Source organism: Thermobia domestica, chromosome 11 (assembly GCF_964235325.1).
Source record: "Thermobia domestica chromosome 11, izTheDome1.hap1.1, whole genome shotgun sequence".
In the NCBI taxonomy this organism is placed as follows: domain Eukaryota; kingdom Metazoa; phylum Arthropoda; class Insecta; order Zygentoma; family Lepismatidae; genus Thermobia; species Thermobia domestica.
The window spans coordinates 102,717,772-102,739,197 of NC_137464.1; the positions used below are offsets into that span (position 1 = coordinate 102,717,772).

General features: G+C 28.1%; 1 protein-coding gene across 45 annotated transcripts in view; it reads right to left on the minus strand.

The window, feature by feature from the left end:
- LOC145664324 (uncharacterized) overlaps window positions 1–21,426 on the minus strand; it is a 1,583,153-nt gene that overhangs the window by 492,911 nt on the left and 1,068,816 nt on the right. For all 45 annotated transcript variants that reach the window (XM_081730946.1, XM_081730945.1, XM_081730944.1 and 42 more), the window contains 2 exons: window positions 18,395–18,616; window positions 16,661–16,783 (listed from right to left, as the gene is read on the minus strand). The gene's annotated coding sequence lies outside the window, so the exon portion shown is untranslated. The remainder of the gene's footprint in view (window positions 1–16,660; window positions 16,784–18,394; window positions 18,617–21,426) is intronic.

Sequence of the window (21,426 nt, forward strand, 5' to 3'; positions counted from 1 at the left end):
TTGGTTTGGCTACACTATATGTAGTTCTCAAAATATGGAGCGTAAAAGAAAATGTATGACTGAATGAATAATATTGAATTTTGTGGATCAGAGGTCAGAAAATTTTTGAACGGCCCCTAAATCGAATTTTTATCAAATGTTTGCAGAATGCGCACATTATACTGAGTAAATTGTTAGTTCTGGTTTGGCTACACTATATTTAGTTCTCAAAATGTGGGGCATAGAAGACAATGTTTGATTCAGTGAAATATATTGAATTTTGATGATCAGGGCCCACAAAATTTTTTAACAGCCTCTAAATAAAGTTTTCACATTTTTGCAGAATAAGCACATGATATTGAGTAAATGATTATTTTTAATTTGGCTATACTGTATGTAGTTGTCAAAATATGGGGCGTACAAGAAAATGTTTCATTCCTTAAATATATTGAATTTTTTCGGATCAAGGGGCACAAAATATTTGAATGGCCTCTAAATCAAGTTCTCATATTTTTCGCGTAATAAGCACATCATATTGAGTAAGTTCTCAGTTTTGGTTTGGCTACACTATTTGTAGTTCTCAAAATATGGAGCGTAAAAGAAAATGTATGATTGAGTGAATAATATTGAATTTTGTGGATCAGAGGTCAGAAAATTTTGAACGGCCCCTAAATCGAATTTTTATCAAATGTTTGCAGAATGCGCACATTATACTGAGTAAATTGTTAGTTCTGGTTTGGCTACACTATATTTAGTTCTCAAAATGTGGGGCATAGAAGACAATGTTTGATTCAGTGAAATATATTGAATTTTGATGATCAGGGCCCACAAAATTTTTGAACAGCCTCTAAATAAAGTTTTCATATTTTTGCATAATAAGCATATGATGTTGAGTAAATGATTATTTTTAATTTGGCTATACTGTATGTAGTTGTCAAAATATGGGGCGTACAAGAAAATGTTCGATTCAATGAAATATATTTAACTTTTTGGTTAAGGGCCAGAAAATTTTTGAACGGCCTTTAAATTAAGTTTCCATATTTTTTTCGTAAATAGCACATCATACTGAGTAAATTGTTAGTTTTGATTTCGCTACAGTATATGTAGCTGTCAAAATATGGGGCGTACAAGAAAATGTTTCATTCATGAAATATATTGAAGTTTGATGATCAGGGCCACAAAATTTTTAAATGGCCCCTAAATCGAGTTCTCATATTTTTTGGCGAATAAGCGCACCATACTGAGTTAAATGATAGTTTTGGTTTGGCTACACTATATGTAGTTCTGGAGATATAAGGCCTACAAGAAATTTTTTGCCTGAAATATGTTGAATCTTTTGATCCAAAAACTGACAATATAAAAACGAAAAGAACAGATAGCGCTGTTGAAACATAATTTTAATAAGTTGTTTTTCGGAAATGTTTCTAAACAAATATGTCAATAAATTTGAAACATAATGCACTGTTATTTTGTTATTTTATAAGAGAAAAGATCTCTTGAATCATCAGTTTTCAATATTTTGATTAGTACTTTGTTAGATGACGATCATCCAATGAGGAAAGTAATTTGCATTATTGCGTGCCGTTTTTGTATTTTCAAGAAAAGAAAGTTAATGAAGTAACCAACAACGTATGGTTTGCATAAAGAGATTCATTGGTTGTTAGCAAATTTGAACTATCTACCATAAAGTAGATTTTCCATCAACAATTTTGAAGTTCTTGATTTGTTTTGGTCTCCAAAAAAACTACTCTGGATTAACATGACTTCAATAGTGTACTTTCGTCAGAATCGTCAAATTAAAGAGGGATTATCTGAGAAACAAAGTTTATCGGCAATTTGTGGAAAATTCTCAAGAATATTCATAGAAAACTTGCAAGACATGCAGTTGTCTGTTGAGCAATAGGATAACGATAAAGCACAGACAGGCTATTTGCAATGCATTGTTGAAAATTTAGATTTGCTCTTTTAAGGAATGTTTTAGCTCTTGATGAAAAATGAACTTTATATAAATATAACAACTGTATAAACAGCGAATTTCTCCAGAACAAAAAAATAGCTTTAATTCTTAAACATGATGTTCGCTATAAAATGTTCTATTTTATGTGCGATTAAGTATTGGAATATTCTTCAGTATGGGATATTCTTCGTTAACACTTAAATTCCATAAGATAATTATTTCAATGCGTTAGTTTGAAAATTTTATAATTATTTTCCATTAAAAATATCTTGCTTATATCTTATACATCTTAAAATTACAAGAAACATTTAAATATTTAAATATTCTCAGGCTGTTCTAAGAGCGTGAACATTTACTGATTGCTACGTTTCGAGTGATTTAATGATGAATTTTTATTAAGGGAACAAAAATATTTCTTTTATTATTGCTCTCTGGTTTAAATTCTAAATATTAACTGCATTATTCTATGTTATAATCAACTGAACCACGAGAAAGAGATTTAACTTCAATTCAAATATGTCATATAGTTTGAAGGATAACATTATTATTATCTTAATACATGGAAACCTTATCTAAAATTTGTTTCGAAGAATTCCCTTACGTGACATTTGACAACACAAGTAGATCTGGCCTTCATAAAGTGTTTTCAAATAATTTAAAACAATGTAATAATACATACCCATAATTGTTTCGTGTTTATTTATTAAGGTGATACCAAAGGTCATTTATTGTATTATGTGAAATATATTTTCTAATTGAAGAGTACATGAAGAGAACATCATTTTCCACGGTTTTTCTACTCAAAAATGAGTTTCCTATACTATTTCTATTTTATTACTTGTAGTTTAATAATGTGAATTGAACAATGAAGTAGTAAGAATATTCCAAGTACTCGACTCCTTTTAGATTTGGTATACAAACGAAGATCTTTGGTTTCAAATCCCAACATACTCTCCTGAAAATGTTGCTCAAGTGGACAAAGGACATTCTATTTCTGCGCTGTAATTGAAAAGGACACAATGTATGAAGTCCTTAAGTTTTAAGTCCCACACTTATGATAAGGAGACAGTGGTGATGAGAAATGAATGAAATGGTGGAATGAACAAAATGGGAGGAAAGGGGAAAACCCCGAGAAAACCCACCGACATGGGATTTGTCCACCACAAAGTTCACCTAGCGCGAGTCAGTACCACTGGACCACCGCGGCTCCTTAATTTTAATTGAAAAGGAAACCTGCAGACAATCATAAAATAATGAACTTCGCATTATGGATATAGTCATGTTGATTCAACTTTGAATGTCGACAAGAAGACATGTGACTAACACATGTTATTCCTATTCTCAAGGAAATAAGTTCGATTCCTATTGAAGACACTTGTTCTGATTCATTGCTAATTCTGGCAAAATAAACTCTTAGCAAAGAATGAGATGATGCCACATAGGCTTATAGGCAAAAATATTTGAAGAAGTAGATTGCGTGATGTGATTCTTAGAAAATTCGCTAAGGGAAATGTTTTTGAGGTAACAGTAAAATTATATATATAAAAAAAGTATTCATGCGAACAAGCAAGTTATTGTAGTAAAAAATTCATTTCAAATGCATTTATAGAAATTTATGCCTTTAGAACTATTTACCAAAGGAAAATACGGGTATCGTGCCTCAGAACACCCGAAAATTATGGACTAAAATCAAACAATTAAGTTTACGTGATTGTAATTGTAATATCAAATTAATTAACTACTTCATGCTGTACTTACACCCTTCAGCTATATTGGAATAAGAAACATTGAAATTGGCTTATGTTAAAATCCTAATTCATATCTTCGTCTATATAATACAATAGTATTCCCTCATATGGCATCTACCTTTAGTTGCATTCAGTACATTATAACCGTTACAGCAATACACTTATATTTTTTGTTCTAGATCTAAAACCGAGCTTTCGATTAATAAAAGAATTATTTTAGTGTTCATTATTAGACGTACGTTGAAACAACATTGCTCTCTAATTTATGTTCTGATGAGTGAGTCGTTTTATTTTTTTTTATTTTTAGAAATTTAAATTAAGTACAAATCCCAGCATAAAACAAATTTTATAACATACTAAACCTGTGTTGAAAAAGCAATACAAATTTAGGACAAATACAACTATAGAATAATTATCGGAATAAAGACAAGGACATTATTGTATATTATAAATATCAATCCATATATAATAAAATCCTTTGGCCAGTATTACAGACAAAATTTGTTCTACATTTTGAGAAATCAAAAGTATTGGAAGATTGCGTGATTTTCTCATACTTTTAATATGTATCAAAAATAGTCAGAATTACTAATTATTTCTAATTCTTAAAAATTAACTTTCAAGTTAAGTGTGAAGTAAGAGAAACAATTTTTCTCTTAAAATTTGTAAACAACCTAAGAAAATCTCAAGACGGAGAGTCACAAACATGCTCCTAAAATCATTTAAAAAATATTGGTCCAGAACTATTTATTGAGCTACTTTAAAGCGCCAGATGTTTGCTAATAGGATCAAGTAAATGAAGCTTAAGTTGAAACAATATTTATAAAACTAGTCTTATATACAGAAACAATTAATTAGTTATTATTTTATATAAATATAGAATTACGTTAGTTGTGAGTTGTGAGAGTCACAAACATGCTCCTAAAATCATTTAAAAAATATTGGTCCAGAACTATTTATTGAGCTACTTTAAAGCGCCAGATGTTTGCTAATAGGATCAAGTAAATGAAGCTTAAGTTGAAACAATATTTATAAAACTAGTCTTATATACAGAAACAATTAATTAGTTATTATTTTATATAAATATAGAATTACGTTAGTTGTGAGTTGAATGTATTATATACGTATCTTAATGTAACTGTAGAAACATAAAAGTCTTACTTTCTTATCAAATTATTTTTATTTAGTTATGTATACTTTTTGTAAACAAACAACACTTTCGTTTATTTATAGTCTTGGCGTTTAATAGATAAGGAAATAAACAACTAAATGGTGTCGTAATGATAAAGTCAAATAGATTAAATAATAATAATAATTTAAAGACAATAACTATATTGTTAATTACATTCCACATATAGCCTAAAATATTAGAATAAATTAGTAATGTTATGTTTCCCTTTCTCAAATAATTATTGTAAAAAGTTATAAAACTTAAGATACGTAATCATTACATCTGGATTATTTTAATTATATATCGATTGTCAGTATTCAGTAGTTTTAATAATTATACCTACACTAGAAAAAACTGAATTGGCATTATTATATTTTTAAATATGCATGTAATTCAGAACGCTACGTAAAACTATAAAGTAGGCCTATGCAAAAAATATAATCCTCAAGTAACAATATAGCTATTTCCAAAAATTGATGATGTAGGCCTACGATGTAGCCTAAGATATTAGAGTAAAAGAGTATTGTTATGTTTCTATTTCTCAAACAATTATAAAAGGTAATAAAATCTAAGATACGTAGTCATGATACTTGATATATTTTAATTGTATATTTACTGTCAGCATTCAGTAGTTCTACTATATATATATATATATATATATATATATATATATATATACCAGAATAGAACTGAATTTTTATTAGTATATTTTAAAATAAACAAGTAAATCTGAGTTAGATAAAATTATAGAGTAGACCTATGCAGAATATATAATCCTTAATCAACAATGTAGTTATATTTAAACATTGATCATATAGGCCTACGATGTAGCCCTAAGATATTAGAATAAAGCAGTATTGCTATGTTTTGATTTCTAAAATAATTGTACAAAGTTATAAAATTTAGGATGACACCCGATTTATTTTAATTGTTTATCGACTATTAGTATTTAGTGATTCTACTAATAACATCTATACCAGAACTCAACTGAATTGGTATTATTATATTCTTAAATAATTAAGTAATTCACAGCACTAGATAAAATTATAAATAGGCCTACGCAAAGGATATAATCCTCAATTAAAATGTAAATATTTTCAAACATTGGTCATATGAGCCATTTCAGATTTAATACATATTGACATCACATATATCTTGAAAACTCAAAAATTAATTAAAATTGTCAAGTCATAGTTCGTAATAGTTTCCCTTCTTCCTAAAAAAAATTCATTATCCCAGTTTGAAATGTATGTATATATTGTACTTTTGGTGTGTAATGGAAAGTATTTCCCAGTTGTTATATTATTAATTACACGTTTGTTTGCTATAGGCCTACTTTCACAGTGTTACCAAAAGCTCTTAATAACGTTTCCAAAATAGGGTAATATACTTTTGGTTATATTGTAGTATATATTTATCAAATTAGAAGAAGTGGGAATATATTATAGGCAATGTATAGTATAAAATTTATATTAAATATATAACAATTTTAAAATTAGAATTCAGCAACTTAAAGAATAATTTTATTATTTATCAAGACAAATTAAAAATTTATTAGAATAAAGTTAGCTAACGGAAACCATAGTTTTCTAATGTAAGATGGAAATTAATATTTCAATATTATTACATCATAAGTATATCATAATTCTATTCTTCGAGTTACTTTTCTATAAACGTAATAAATTATTTCAATATTTTTCCTAAACTCACTTTATTATTATATGTAAATCAATGGTTTAAAAAGTGTTTTTAAGCTATGGAAAAGAAAACAATAGGTTTGGAATCTCATGGGTCCTTCAAAATAATCTAATTGTATATCATGATTTCTTAATCAAATGTCATTCTTCAAAAATTATTTTATTTATGACGCATTACTTTTAGTATAAATACTTAGCTATGAGAGGTTTAAAAATATCTTAATTTCAATTATAAATAAAAATCAATTGCCTGAAATCCTGTACATGAGTTTTGTTCTTCAACAATTTTTCTTTCAATAAAATTGTTATTTTACCGCATTTAAATTAAATACTACAAATAATTACAATTAATATTTTAAAATATAGATTGTCATCAATTTGAAGTTGTTAATTTATGCAAAAATGCAAGAATCTTGTTATCTTTGGAGTAATATTGAAATTATAGATTAAATTTTAAATTATTTCCGAGTATCTTAATATTACATAAAAATAGATACTCTTTTATTATATTCTATCAAAACTATACGCCCTAGTATTGATAGAAAAAATAGTATAAAGCAGGCCTATAAAGTAGGCCTAGTTCTAAATATTATTTCGATAAACGTATCAGCCTAATAATATGTTATATTCGCATATTTTAGGCATGACATCAAAAAATCAAAGTTTAAATTTTTTTTATTAACCTACATTTAATTCTAAGTCTTTTCCAAAGAAAATTTGTCCTGATATTGTATTCAACACACTTGTGTCTGAAACCCTACTTCCAGATAATCAAATATTTATTGTTTTATGCATCAAGTGTTTAATTTTGATACTTTTGACGCGTATGATTTTAGGGTTCGATTCACAACGAGTATATATATTTTGAATGTAAACCTTGGTAGTGGTTAGAATTACAATTTTAACAATAATCCTCATGTCATATAGCCTTGCTACTGAAAAGAAACAAATGTTTACAAACCATGTAATCAAAACAGAATCTAAATGTTCAAACTTGTAAAGATTAATGTAATACATTTATTTTCAAACATAACTTGTTATTATTTTTCGAAAGCTAATTATCCATGAAAAACTTAATCGTTAAATATGCATAAACACACACACACACACACACACACACACACATATATATATATATATATATATATATATATATATATATATATATAAAACTTTAAAAATACATTAAATTGACAATACCGTAATATGGAATATTCAAATTCTAATTATCCTAATAATAGTTTTAAAAATACTTGTATACGTAATCAACTATTCGATAATAAGCGTCTAATATGGTGAACTGGCAAAGTTCCCGCCTTTTACACAGGGATACATGTTCAATTCCTGTTAGGAGTGCTTATGGTTCGGATTTTTCATCAGATCGTTTTTAATACCAATTAGCCACGTGCTGAAAACTGCAGAACTAAGCTCTAAAACAATAACATTAACGGACATGTCGTATTGTAAATAATAATAATTTTAAAAAAATCAAATATAATAATAGTAATAAAATATATTAATGAGACTTCATTCTGTTAATGCTAAAAGTATGATAATTGACTGGTTTTACAAGTTAGAGAAATCTATATTAGTATTGCATTATAGATTTTGGTATATGAGTATTTTAAATATGTTTTCCCTTATTCTTTATAATTCTTAAATTTATAAATTTTATATTATTATTATATATAATATAATATAATATAATATAATATAATATAATATAATATAATATAATATAATATAATATAATATATATAATATAAATTGCTGTTAAAATGACATTAATATACCATAGAAATTCAGGAAAATATGTTGTAAAATTAATCCAACTAACTCACCAAAAACCGAGAATTTAACTATCAGCTGAATTTTTTTCTCATGACTCCCACCTCACACAGACCCGGCTCAACTAAACGATTACCTGGACGTCAAGTCAGTCGAAACCCTGTGTGAGTTCGAATCGTGTCATCACATGGTTTGAATGAATTCAATGGCTGTCCAAAGAGAGCCAATGTGTGAGAAAAAAAGAGTCATGCCCAAACAACAACAATACATAGCGGAACTCGATCCCCCTGGGCAGCCCTGCAGCAACCCGCCCCCTCTCGATTTGCTAACGATAGGATTGCCACAAAGCCTGACGTCACCAATACGTCACGGAAGAGCACATGTGGTACCACGTGAGAGGTAATTCATTTGTTTTATTTTTTATTTCCATTCTCGTTTTCCTTTTTTTTAAAACGAGGATGTTTTATTTTTTTCTGTCTCTATGTTAAACCAGCTTTGCTTGCTGACAATACCTCAACATTCTTTTTGGTAAGGCTTTACTTCAAATATAATTGTTACGACACTTCGTTAGTCTCGAAACATTTTATAGGACAAGTTGAAAATTACGTAATAACTTAAGTAGTTGTCAGTGGAAAAAGAATGCCAACATTCGTTTTTTTCCTGGCGTTTTATAACAGTTCCGTTTCCTAACTGCCCAATGCGCAGAATCAATACCTTTTTATTTTTGCTCCTTTTTTCACTTGCGCTGTGTATCTTTCGGTTTTTACGGTTTCCACATATATACAAACCGTCAGTTACTTTGATGGACGGAAGAGAGAAGTAACATTGTGATTTTGCTCTGAAAGAAAATAGTCGTCGTACAAAACAATAATATGAATTGTTTCGTGTTTTCTTTAAAGATATTTTTAACAATTTAATTTGGCCTTTTCAGATATCATTCAATATATTATTGAGGAATTGTGTACTTATTTTAGTTCTCTCTTTTAGCTACCAAAATGCTTTACTAGCTTGTTTTACACAGACACAGTGAATCAACACACTTCTACTTAACCTTAACTCTTAATAAAAATATTCAAAACAAGAGATTCTTACATTTAAAAGGAAGTATAAATGAGAACTAATAGGCAGGTGAATAATAATCAATTCCATGAATATAATTTCAGTTCATACTTCAGATTGCCCGGATCCTAAAGAAAGAGATTCCTCCTACTCATCGCTTAATACAAATATTTAAATTGGATCAATCAAAAAATTATTTGCACAATTTTCTAAGTATACTAATATGATGTCATGATAAAGTCATTTTTAAACTAGTATATTTAATTGTTTATTTAAAAACATTATTACTGATATTTTTATCCTGATAGTAAACCCACAGCCTTTAAAATAATTAAGATTTTCTGCATTGTATTGTAATCTTAGAGCTCAGAATTAATATTGGATCTCTATTTCTTAAAAAAAAAGTTCAGAATAAACTATTGTAGTTTCTTTAAAAATAACTTCAATTTTATATGAAATTGGGTTTTGATCACGCTGCCAGGAAAATTTAATCTACATTAAGAAATTCTGGTGAAATATATCTCACATAACTTTTATTATTATCACCAGTATTGCCGGTCGTCTCATCTCGAAAACGAGACGAAAGTCGGAAAGTACCTTGTGTAAATTGTAAGAGACGAGATGAGAAATAAAAATAAGAGTTTCGCTTTCAAAACGAGAAATTTTGCGAGTCTCATTATCAACACTAGTTCATCCAAGTCCTAGATCTCACACACTGTTTTAGTGTTACATTATTATCGTATAAAAATATAAATTCATAAAGTAATTGTAGAAACAAAATGAAGACTATTTAAAGATAATTTGAGTTGATTTTGAGTTTAACGTCCCTTCAGCAGCGAGGCTATATGAGACGGGACCTACTGATTAACGTGGAATCAGAACCATATAAGCTCCCGCCGGTAACTGAACCCAGGACTCCCACGCCAAAGGCACGTGCGCTAACAGCTTAACCGCGAAGGAGCTTATTTAAAGATAAATAATTATACTGCAATATATATATACTCCAATGATATACTTAAATGTTGTTATGTGACTCCCTGCTTTACGTGATACGTTACGTCTTGTTATGCGGAAGGATTCTGATAAGTTTTTTGTGAAACTTAGAAAAATCAAATTCAAGTTTTGTATATTTTTAAAAATTGAGATTTGATAATCTTTTCGATAATTGAGACAATACGAGACAGAATTCTTTGGAGAATCGAGATGAGACGAGACTTCTACAAAATTTCAGAGATCACAAGAGGAAATCATATTTCTCATCTCATGAACAATACTAATTATCACAAATAATTTCAATCTTACGGCATAATCTCCAGATTAAATATAAAGTTACGCCTGAATAACCATCCTTCTTTATGTTTAAGAATGAGATGATTTTTTAAGGTTTCTGCGGAATTTGCTTCAGGAACTATACAGTATATAAAAAGAAGTAAACCTTAATTACTAAACAATTTATTGGCTTCTTTAATACAACTATTTTCTATCACTTTTTAAGTCTAAGGGCTTAGATACTCCTAGGCCATCAACCTAGGCCTAGCCTAGGTGAGCTTGTAGTTGAAAACATAGAAAAACTAGATTTTATCAGAATTATCTCGTTTCTAATTATCCTCTTTGTTTTACTGACTATTTTACAATTATTCTCATGTATTTATTACATGATGGGTCTCCCTCAATCTGAATGACAAAATCATAAAAAAGGTAAGTTTAATTATACTTTACTCCTATTACTTTCAATATTGTTTGTTTCTGTATATATTAAATATAAATACCAATTATTATCCTTCTTACGTTTGATATTGATAATCGTGTAAACTGATAGTTAGATTTTATAATAATATTGTAATATCGTTTATTCCAAAACACTTTTGCAAAAAATCAAATAACTATTTTACTGTATTGAATGGAATTAAATAGATTTTTGTACACGTTTAGATTTGTATTTTTGCATGAAACTTTGTCACAATATTTCAATTTATACTTTTTATATATAGGCCTACATTAAAAGTCGACAAAATCACATTTTCGAGAATTTTTGACTACAAGTTGGTGTGTGTTTTATCTAAAAAAAATATGTAAGACTTTCATTTAATCAGCCTTTGTGTAGAAAAGAAATGAAAAAAATAAGTACAATTTGTACCTCAAGTAAAAATGAATTTTTCCTTTTAATTATGAATAACCTGTACTAAATATTGTGGTTTGTTTTGTTAGTTACTTAACTAAAATATGTCCCTATACCTCACACTGGTGTATAGCAATGTAATTACACTCTGAATATTTTTTCTATTAAAACAAAACAACGAGTGCCAGACAAGATATTAAAACAACTTTGCTTTACTCATTGCTGATTAACAAAATATAATAATAAGAACTTCCGCGGAAATTGAGAAAGTAAGAAAATCTACGACCTCTTAGTCACATAAGAAAAATAAGGTGAAGAATAAAATAATATATTTTTGGAACACCGGTAACTTATTTAAATAATTGCAGTAGAAGTTAAATTTGTTGTATAAACTGTAAACTGATATAAATTATGGGTCACCATGCTTCTTAAATTATTATATTGCAATTTTATGGACAGAATAAAAAAATGAAAAATAGCAATTATTTAATAGTTATAGAACGTATGTTAGAAAATATCAATGGAATTTTCTAGGCTTTGAATCGAATACTACTGTATGCAATGTAAAAAATTCAGTTATGTATTCATTACCAGGAATTATGAAAATCACAATAAGAGCTTAAATCGTTTAAGAGAGGCCATAATTCGTACAAGTTGCTACTTTAGAGTTAATTATGTACACCACTCAAAGGTGTATTTCAAATTGTATTTTCCAGTAAATTCACAGTAAATCCGTCATTTCTATGAATGTTTTGAAAATGTAAAAATACAATAAAATTGATTCCTTCTTAGGAAGTCACCTTTATGCACAATGTTTTCAATTTGGTGCTTAATATCGTAACTTTTATTTATTCTAGATCACAAAAATCATAGGCCTATCTTAGATCCAACAAAAATGTTAATTAATAATAAGAATTATATTAATAAATCAATAACTTACATTATAGGTTGAATTACTTAAATTTTAAAGAGCCAATAAATACTTTTTTATTTAGTCGTTTACTTCTTTAAGTGAGGATAAGCACGTTGTCTAGTATTGTACTTAATATTACGTAAAAATTTACTTACACCAGTATTATCTATGATAAATATTGTATTTTAGAAATTTTATATATTTTTCTAGGTAAATATTCTTTCTTCCTGTTAAATTAATTATTTCTACAAAGTTTAACAGTATTACTAAACATATTGACTAATAGAATAGAATTACTTAATTTTGTTTTCTAATACGGAACATGAAATTCAAATTCATAATTAAAATAAAATCGTAGCAAAGTATGTACGTAAGACAGACATATTTATATACATTATGGAAAACTGTACGATGTCCTTAACTTAATTGAAATATATTTTAAGAAACGATTTGTAAATTTATAACACACTTCGTTTACTTCTCTCTCAAAGAACATTTTACAGATGTTCTCAGCAACTTCAGAATTAAATTATTGGTAAAATATAATCATGATAACTATTATATAACAAAATATATATTTCCCACATATCAAGTTCATATAAGCACCATTAATACGAATATTAAGGAATTTCAGTAGCCGTTGAATACGGAAACGTAACTTCTAAACCTGATTATCTCAATTAGGTATCTTAAAATATATACTTAAATGCTCTTCATTATTTTGACATTTAGTGATTCTCAGACTAGGCCTATATTTACAGGAACAACAATATTCGGAAGAACTATATTAAATACTAAAGCAATCGCTACCTTCTATATTTATCCCTTATAAAATAATAGCATCCAATTTTAATAATTTGCTGTCGTTTAAAACATATTCTTTAGAGTTATACAGGGTGAACAATAAAAATTCTACATAATAAAGGCTAATAAAACATAATGCAGATATAATTTTATTTGGTCAAAAATATAAAATGGTATTTAAACTGTTTGAATTTACGTACAAGTTTTGTTATACTCTTCCAACGAAGCCCAAAAGCTGCAGTGTACTTTCTTACAGAATGTTTCGGGGACTGCAAAAAGAACTGCCTCACAGCTTTAATGTTCTCACACGTACGAGCACTTTTAGAGATGATTTTTCCTGTATTTCGAAACTGTGTTTCAACACTGAACCAGTGGCTCGGAAGTCCTTGACCCCTTGGTAATATAGATTAACAACTGCGAACATTTTCATTACGTAAAATAGCCAATCACAGAACAGTTGCTTTCGAAAAATGTTTCGACTGTGTACGCGTGATAAGCTTCTGATCAAACCATAGTAACGACTGAAAACGGTAAAAGAGTGGTGAGCGAAAGCGACAACACCCACTCCTCTCGTCTCTCCAGTGACAGCTCTATAGCCAATCAAAAGTGGGAAGTTTCATTCGGTATGATTTTCAATAATTGTTGTCAGTTGTCATGTCATTTCAGCACATAACAGAACAGAATAATTCAAATCTAAGCAAAGTAATTACAAACAGTTTTCAATACCATTTTATATTTTTGAATGAACAAATTTCTATCTCCAAGATTTTTTGTTTCATCAACCTTTAAAATGAGCAATGTTTTATTGGCTCTCCCTGTATATGAAGTTACTTTCAATATATCTCTCCACATAATACTACTTGCATAAAATCACAATTTTGTTAGTTAGGCATTTTAACACCAGCTTTAAACAATTAGCACTCAGTATTTTGAATATGCAAGGAGGCCTACAAAAAGGAAAAGAGAAATGTAAGTTGAAATTTTCAATTATGATTTTTTGTTTATTTTAAGAATTGATTGTGCGTGCAAGTTACGATGCTATATTTATATGTCTTTTATTTTTGTTTCTTATACTAGATGTTAAAATCAGAAAATATTCTTTTTTGAGAATAGGATACAACAGGTACGCTATTTTTACGTAATTTTACTTTAAATTTCTTTTTAGTACCCGATTCGGATTAACTTAAATTTAAGTTTTAAAAAGTGGCTCGAACAACTGTTTGTTACGGATTTTTTAATTCAGTACTGTAAATGCAGAAACGTTGAGAAGATCTACCTGCAGTCAATGTCCAATTTTTGTAAAGAAATTTATAGAATTATTGAAAACATTTGAAATAACTTATCTTGGTTTGTGTATAAGTTACATCATTTAAGATATTATATATAATCTGTCTGGCTTAATATTTTTATTCATTGCAAATTATTTACATTTTCAACAGTTTATAATAGGAAATGAATAAGCGAATGTAAAATACAATGTAGGCCTATGTCACATTAAAAAGTAAAATATTTTTCATTCTTTAAAATCTTTATTACCAAGAAAAGTCAAAATGTAAATCATATTTCAAAAGTTCACGATGTTCGCCATAGTTGTAAGAAGAAAATATGTCAAATTTCGTGGTGTTAGTTTTTGGTTGTATTATATTTAATCGTATTTTAAAAATGAATTGTTCTTTTCCTCAATTCGGATTGCTTTTCTTTTAATTTTGTGTCACGTTATGTTAAATAGTGAAAGCAGTAAATCGTTGAAAGCTTCAAATTTTATACTCAATAATGTTATTCTCTTATTGCTTTGAATTGTCAGTTTTCACCAAATTGTCAGTTTCCAAAAAATGAGAAAAGTCAACTGAAGGTCTAAATGTGTCAACTAATGATATTATCATATAGTTTTCTATTACATTTCATAAGTGCATACTTCATGGAAATCGTACATAATTCTATTACATTTCATCAACTGCCAAACGTAACCAAGTTATTTCACTTAGAACAATTCGGAACGAGAACTTGTTCATGATAGGCAAGAAAAGTCAGAAATTATTTTGTATGTATTTCATAAAATGAAGTTTTGTTATAAAACTAAGTTGTTCGTTTTTCTCAAGTGCAGAAGAGCGAGTTTGCTGTAGAAATCTTATTCTGTCGAGTTTCTAACCAATGGCTCTAATTGATATCTAAATTGCGTAAGCAAAAGTTTCACGCAAAACACTACAATATAGAGTAAATAATTACTTTCACAAAAAATTAAGAAGGTGTAGCTTAATTAAGAACTGAAACTTTTGCAAGGTTCTCGCAAAAATGAGTGTAGTTTCTTCACACTTCATAACTATGTATTTAATTAACAAATGTATAAACTCGTCTAATTTATCTAAAAATCAACGATGGTAAGGTTACTATTGAAGTTGATTTATATTACAATAATTTTCTCGAAAATTGCTCAAAGGGAATGCTTGAAATTGCAAATATAAATATTACATTACCAATTTTAAGTAATAATATAGAATATCTTTTATGGTATATTTGAAACTAATGCCGATGGTATTTTTTTATATTATTAATGGAGGAAATGTTTTCTTGGGCATTTTGAGAAAGGAAGTAGTACAACGATTTTGTTTATATTTCATGGAAACGTTAGTTGTTATTAATCTTCCAATATTGTATAAAAGTAAGGTACCATTCTAAGAGAAAATAAATAAGTAGTGTATTGGCAGAAGGAGTTAATTCATCTATTTTTGCGGAAAGTTAGTATCGGTTTTGTTTACATTTTGAAAATTGTTTTGAAGTAATTACGTTATGATATTTTCGTTTTTACTAGTTAAAAGAACTAGGAATTGGAAAATTTAAGTGAGTGCCTTAAATTATTGAAAACAAAGTAGTTTGTAGCCTAGTGGCTAAAGCGTGCCCCTCTGGAATGCCCTGGGTTCTGTTCCCAATGGGAGAATATTAATTTCGACGCATTGCAGTGGGCTGGAATTTATTTTACTTATTGTATGCTTCTATTCACTGCCAATTGTTATTTAGTGTTCATGCAATTTATAATATGAAAGGAATAGGTCTAACACAATATATACAGGTATGCCATCCATTAAAAAAAAGAATCTGTAGGCTCACTTCTCACATAGTCTCTGCTAAAATTTGACACTAGACTTCAACAAAGAAACAGATAAAAGTTATTCTTAGTAAAAATTCTGAACTGTTATTTGGTCAAGCAATTTTGTATAATCGTTAATTTGAAAGTAATATTAAAAAGTCATAGTCCACGCAACAATAGTTACTTTAGAAATGACACAGTTTATCTAAATGAAACTGACTAAATTGGTGTAACCATGATTAAACTAAAAATAACTTTTCTTAACAGAAATATTTTCTTTTGCTAATTATTTATAGTGTTTAATCAAAAATTAATAATTCCTGTCAATTCCATACCTTACCTTCATATATTTTCTGTCTTCTTCTGCAGTAGATCATACTAGTATCATCTTCAGAATGCTAATAGAACACTGACTGTCAAAATTTCGAATCCGGTAATGAAGCATTTATTCTGTGTCTCAAACCTGTAAAATATAACTCAATTAGAATTACAATTCTATTACAGTTAGTGTTCAATCAATCAAAAACAAAACTCCAGTTATGACTGAAACAATATAAATAAAACTCAGTTCAATTAACTACAAATCTATATTACCAGCTTCCTAGCTTTGGAATTTCTTTGCCTTGATTAAAACTGAAAATGACGAGAGCAAATCAATTTTCATAAATAAAAGTATATTATACTACTATTAACTATTATTTATTAAAAGTGATTTGCTATGGTTAGATCTAGTTTTAATTAAGACAAAGAAGTTCCAAAGCTAGGATGAACGGCATTAAAATTACTATTCTAGTAGCTAGTATAATTTTAAAATAGTAATTTCATAATTTTAAGTTCCCAAAATAATAAGTTTTCAACTGGGCTGTATTTACGCATGGCCCAATGAGAGTCATTGTCCGGGGTGGCAATGTTTAAAGGAATGCAACATTTTCACAGACCATCCTTTAAATCTAATCTAATCAATTACAGATTTATTAATTAAAACTGAAAGCTATATATTATTGTCCATACATTTAATATATTTTTTCCGCTTCAACTTAAATATTAATTATTCATTCAGTGTTTCAAATTTTCTACACAGATATTTATTGGTATTGAGGGGCGATAATTCTTTAATGGCTCGGGCCTACAAAAAATTTAAATGCGGTCCTAGTTTTCAGAGAATACGAATAAAAGCTTTAAATGCACATTATTTAGATATTCCAGATAACGGTTTATAAAATTTACAATTATATTTTTAATTTAATTTTGAAAGAAAAGCACCTTCATACTACCACAATACTTTAAAGGTAAATAATATTTTTATTTAAAAGGAATCAAAATAAAAAAGATTGGATTTACTTTTGACAAGCTTAAAAGGTAGTCACTAATAGTGCCAAAAAGTAATTTTGCCAACCATTTTTAAAAGACTAAAATTCTAATTTGGAGAAAAATCACTTTACGTTAATCGTATAAATTATAATAATTTAATTAATAATAATTATTATAATTTTTAATTGTAGTCAGTTAGGCTTCAAATATTATTAATTAAATTTTCTTTCTTTGGGATTATTTTAAATATTAAATTTACTATTTTTCAAATGCGGAAAATTTTCAGTGATTTTGTCGTCGAATAACCAAAACAATATATGTATTAATATATATTGTAATTAATATATATTTGTAATTATTACTTTTAAAATTATAAATGTAATTATTACTTTTAAAATATAATCTTCAGTGGAATCCTAACATTACTTACTTCATTTGAAGATAAAAGTATTGTGTTATTTACTGCAGTTCGTATTTAATAATAATACAAAAATACTTATTTAGTTTCAAATAATTATAATTGAAAAATTAAGTTTTTTTATTTAATAACTATGCACATACGCCAATTAATCTCACACTTAAGTATATTGAATAATTAATAGGAATTTTCGAAAAACTTTCAATTCGTGTTCATTGACATAAAGCTAGACCTAAAAAAACAATTTTTAATATCTTTTAAAAAATATAAATAAAAATATTTAAAATTAAAGATTTTTGTTGAATTGATATGGATAAGCATTGTTAGAGAGAGATTAATATTTACTTTACTAGGTAACCAAGTTGTTATATTAACTAGCAACGGTGATTTTCTAGAGGTGCAATATCTCTCCTGGAGCTTCTTCCTCCATGTTGTGAAACATCTCCCCGAGCATGTACAGCAGAGTAAGCGCCATGAAACGAGATCAGAAAACAGATCCTTCCTCGTCGCTTTCCGCGAAGTCCTACAATGGAACGACTGCCTTCAGAGAACGGAACATGAAGAGACCTGCGGAAAATAATTAACTCTATTAGCACTTAGGTAAATAATTTATGAAAGTTACCTTTAATTAAAAAAAGAAACACAGGTACAAGTAAATAAAACTAGAATTAGTACTTATACAAAAGTGTTGTAAGGGAAATAGTAATTTACGTCTGAAAGAAATTATGAAACTTTCAATAAAAAAATAATGCATTCAATATTTTGTTTGTCGTTTTTATCAGGGGAAGATGCACCAGGAGTCGAATTCCAAATGATAAATTTTCTCCTCGACCTAAAGAGACAGAAATCGACACTACTAAAATATTTCAATATATATACTTTTATTCGCTTCTTTTAAATCAATAAAGTATTATCACACATGAATTCTAAAAGCTTAACGTTCTGAGAATTGTGATTACGAAAAAGTGATTTTACTAGGTGTTCACTTTCATAATACGCATTTAGAGAGCTTAATTCGGAAACTTTTTGTAATAATTTCTACATTGAAATTCCTGAAATTGCTTTCATGACGAAAAAATGAATGTGTATATATAAAGTGCGGAAAAACAGCTAAAATAATTTAAGACTAACTAACTAAACTAACTCTATGGTCTATGGAACCCGGAGGTTCAGTGCCGCGTTCACAAAAGCTCTCCACTGACTTCTATCCTTAGCTAATTGCATCCAGTTTCTACTTTGTATTCCTATAATTTAAGACTAGATATGATTAGATATAATCTAGTCTAAAACAAGATTATAATTGTAGATAAATATTGAATTTGAGAAATTTTATAGTAACGGTTTTCTGAAATTCCACTTAGGGATTTTCTAACAATTTTTATTAAACAGATCTAATCTAATATTTTTGAGAACAAGACAGATATTTAGCAAGACTAAGACATTGAAACTAAGGTAAATGACAACTTCAGAGATAGACATGTAGAAAGATTAAAATATTTCAATATATAGGATGAATAAGCAACTTTTGCGTAAAATAATTAGCATAATATTCGTGTTGGAATATTCTGTATTCTGTTTTGAGTTTTGCATCCCTTTCAAATGCAAGGGTGTATGAGACATCGACTTACAGCTTAGTATAGGATCCGAACCACATGAACTGTAGCCGGGAATCGAACCAGAGTATCCCACGCTAAAAGCGCGTGCGCTATCCACATGGACGCAAGAAAGCTCAATGTTCGTGTTGGATAGTCATTAATGGTACAGATTGTTCTAAATGGTAATGATATGTTGACGCAGTTGTCTAGCTAGGTGCCAAATTTTGAAAATTCGCTCAGAGGCAGGTTTTGGAAAACTCATTATCGGCCTGAATAACTGAAAATTATTTAAAAATCTTAAGCCTCACAAAGTAAATGTCAGTTTTTCATATAGAGAAAATAGTCAGGAGTATATTTTAAAATATATTTTCTTTAGTTCAAAAACTTTGAAAGCTTTTCCCAACATAAATCGAATTTCACTTTAAATAAAAATAAAATCGGTTGAATTATATTAATAATTTATGAATAAAATATTAAAAAAGAACTGGGAAAATGTCATAGAAGATACAACTTATAAATTATTAACATGTATTGTTATTTGTACCGTTCTACAAAACTACAAGAGAATATTAATTAAAATTTGGTTAGTTATTATGTACTAATGTAGGTATTATGTACTAATTCAATTAATCAATTAATGTAAATTTTTATTGAAATAAGTTAGAAATATATTTATTTTAATACAGAAGAACACTGACAGTTAGCTATGACAACACGTGAAATTAACAGGAATCTCTGTCATTTTCTTATCGAGCCTAGACATCACCACCAAAAAATCTGTAGTTTTGTCTTTAAAAATCCAGGAATATTAACTTATCAGTTTTGTATTAAATACAAACAAACTATGGTTATTCGTAATTTAAATTTCCACTGAATGAAACATGTATTATAATTTACATTACCATTGTTATTTTCTTTATATTTGGTAAGAAGGTATAATACAATTTTTTGTTAGAGCCTATTAAAAATTCAATAATATTTTCTAATATTTTCATGAATATATGGCGTAACGTCTAAGCGGCTAAACAATCAAGAAAACACTGCTTGAAATTATAATTCATTGAACTGAACCAAATAACAGTATAAGTTAAAGCCTATTAATTGAAATCGAGAAGATCATACCTACTTTTAAGTATAATCTAGGCTTACATGTAGGGTTTTGAGACCTGGTGAAAATCATGTCTAATATTACAAAAATTACGATAGATCAGATTAAAAATTCGTCACATACAGCAATTCATGAAATTTAAGATTGTTATTTGCCAATGTGTGCATAGAAACATGTAACTTCATTGCAAAAAGGATATATTTGAAGGTCATAACTCGCTTCGAAACTCACTACCAAGATTTTAAATCCATTACTGATATCAAACAGTATGACACATTGCTTCTCAATCCTTATACACAACGAGCAATATTTATCAAATTCTGTTTACAAATAAATATTAATATGATGTCTATTTCTATTTGCATAGTCAACAACGAAGCTTTCATTAACATAAACTTTTCATACAACGAAAGAAAATTTGAGAACAATAAGCTGGAAGTTTATTGTCCTTAAAATTGATTTTGTGATTGAAGAGAACAAATGAGATAATTTACTAATATTTCAGATATGTCCAACGCTTTCTAAAAAGGCGAAAAGTCTACGTAAGACCACTAAAATTGTGTTGTGGTTATTGTCAGTATAACAAATACTGTTAATGATACATAAATGCAATAGTGTAAGTACTCTTCTCATTTTAGTATATTTTTCTGCATAAATACGTATGTATGTACTGT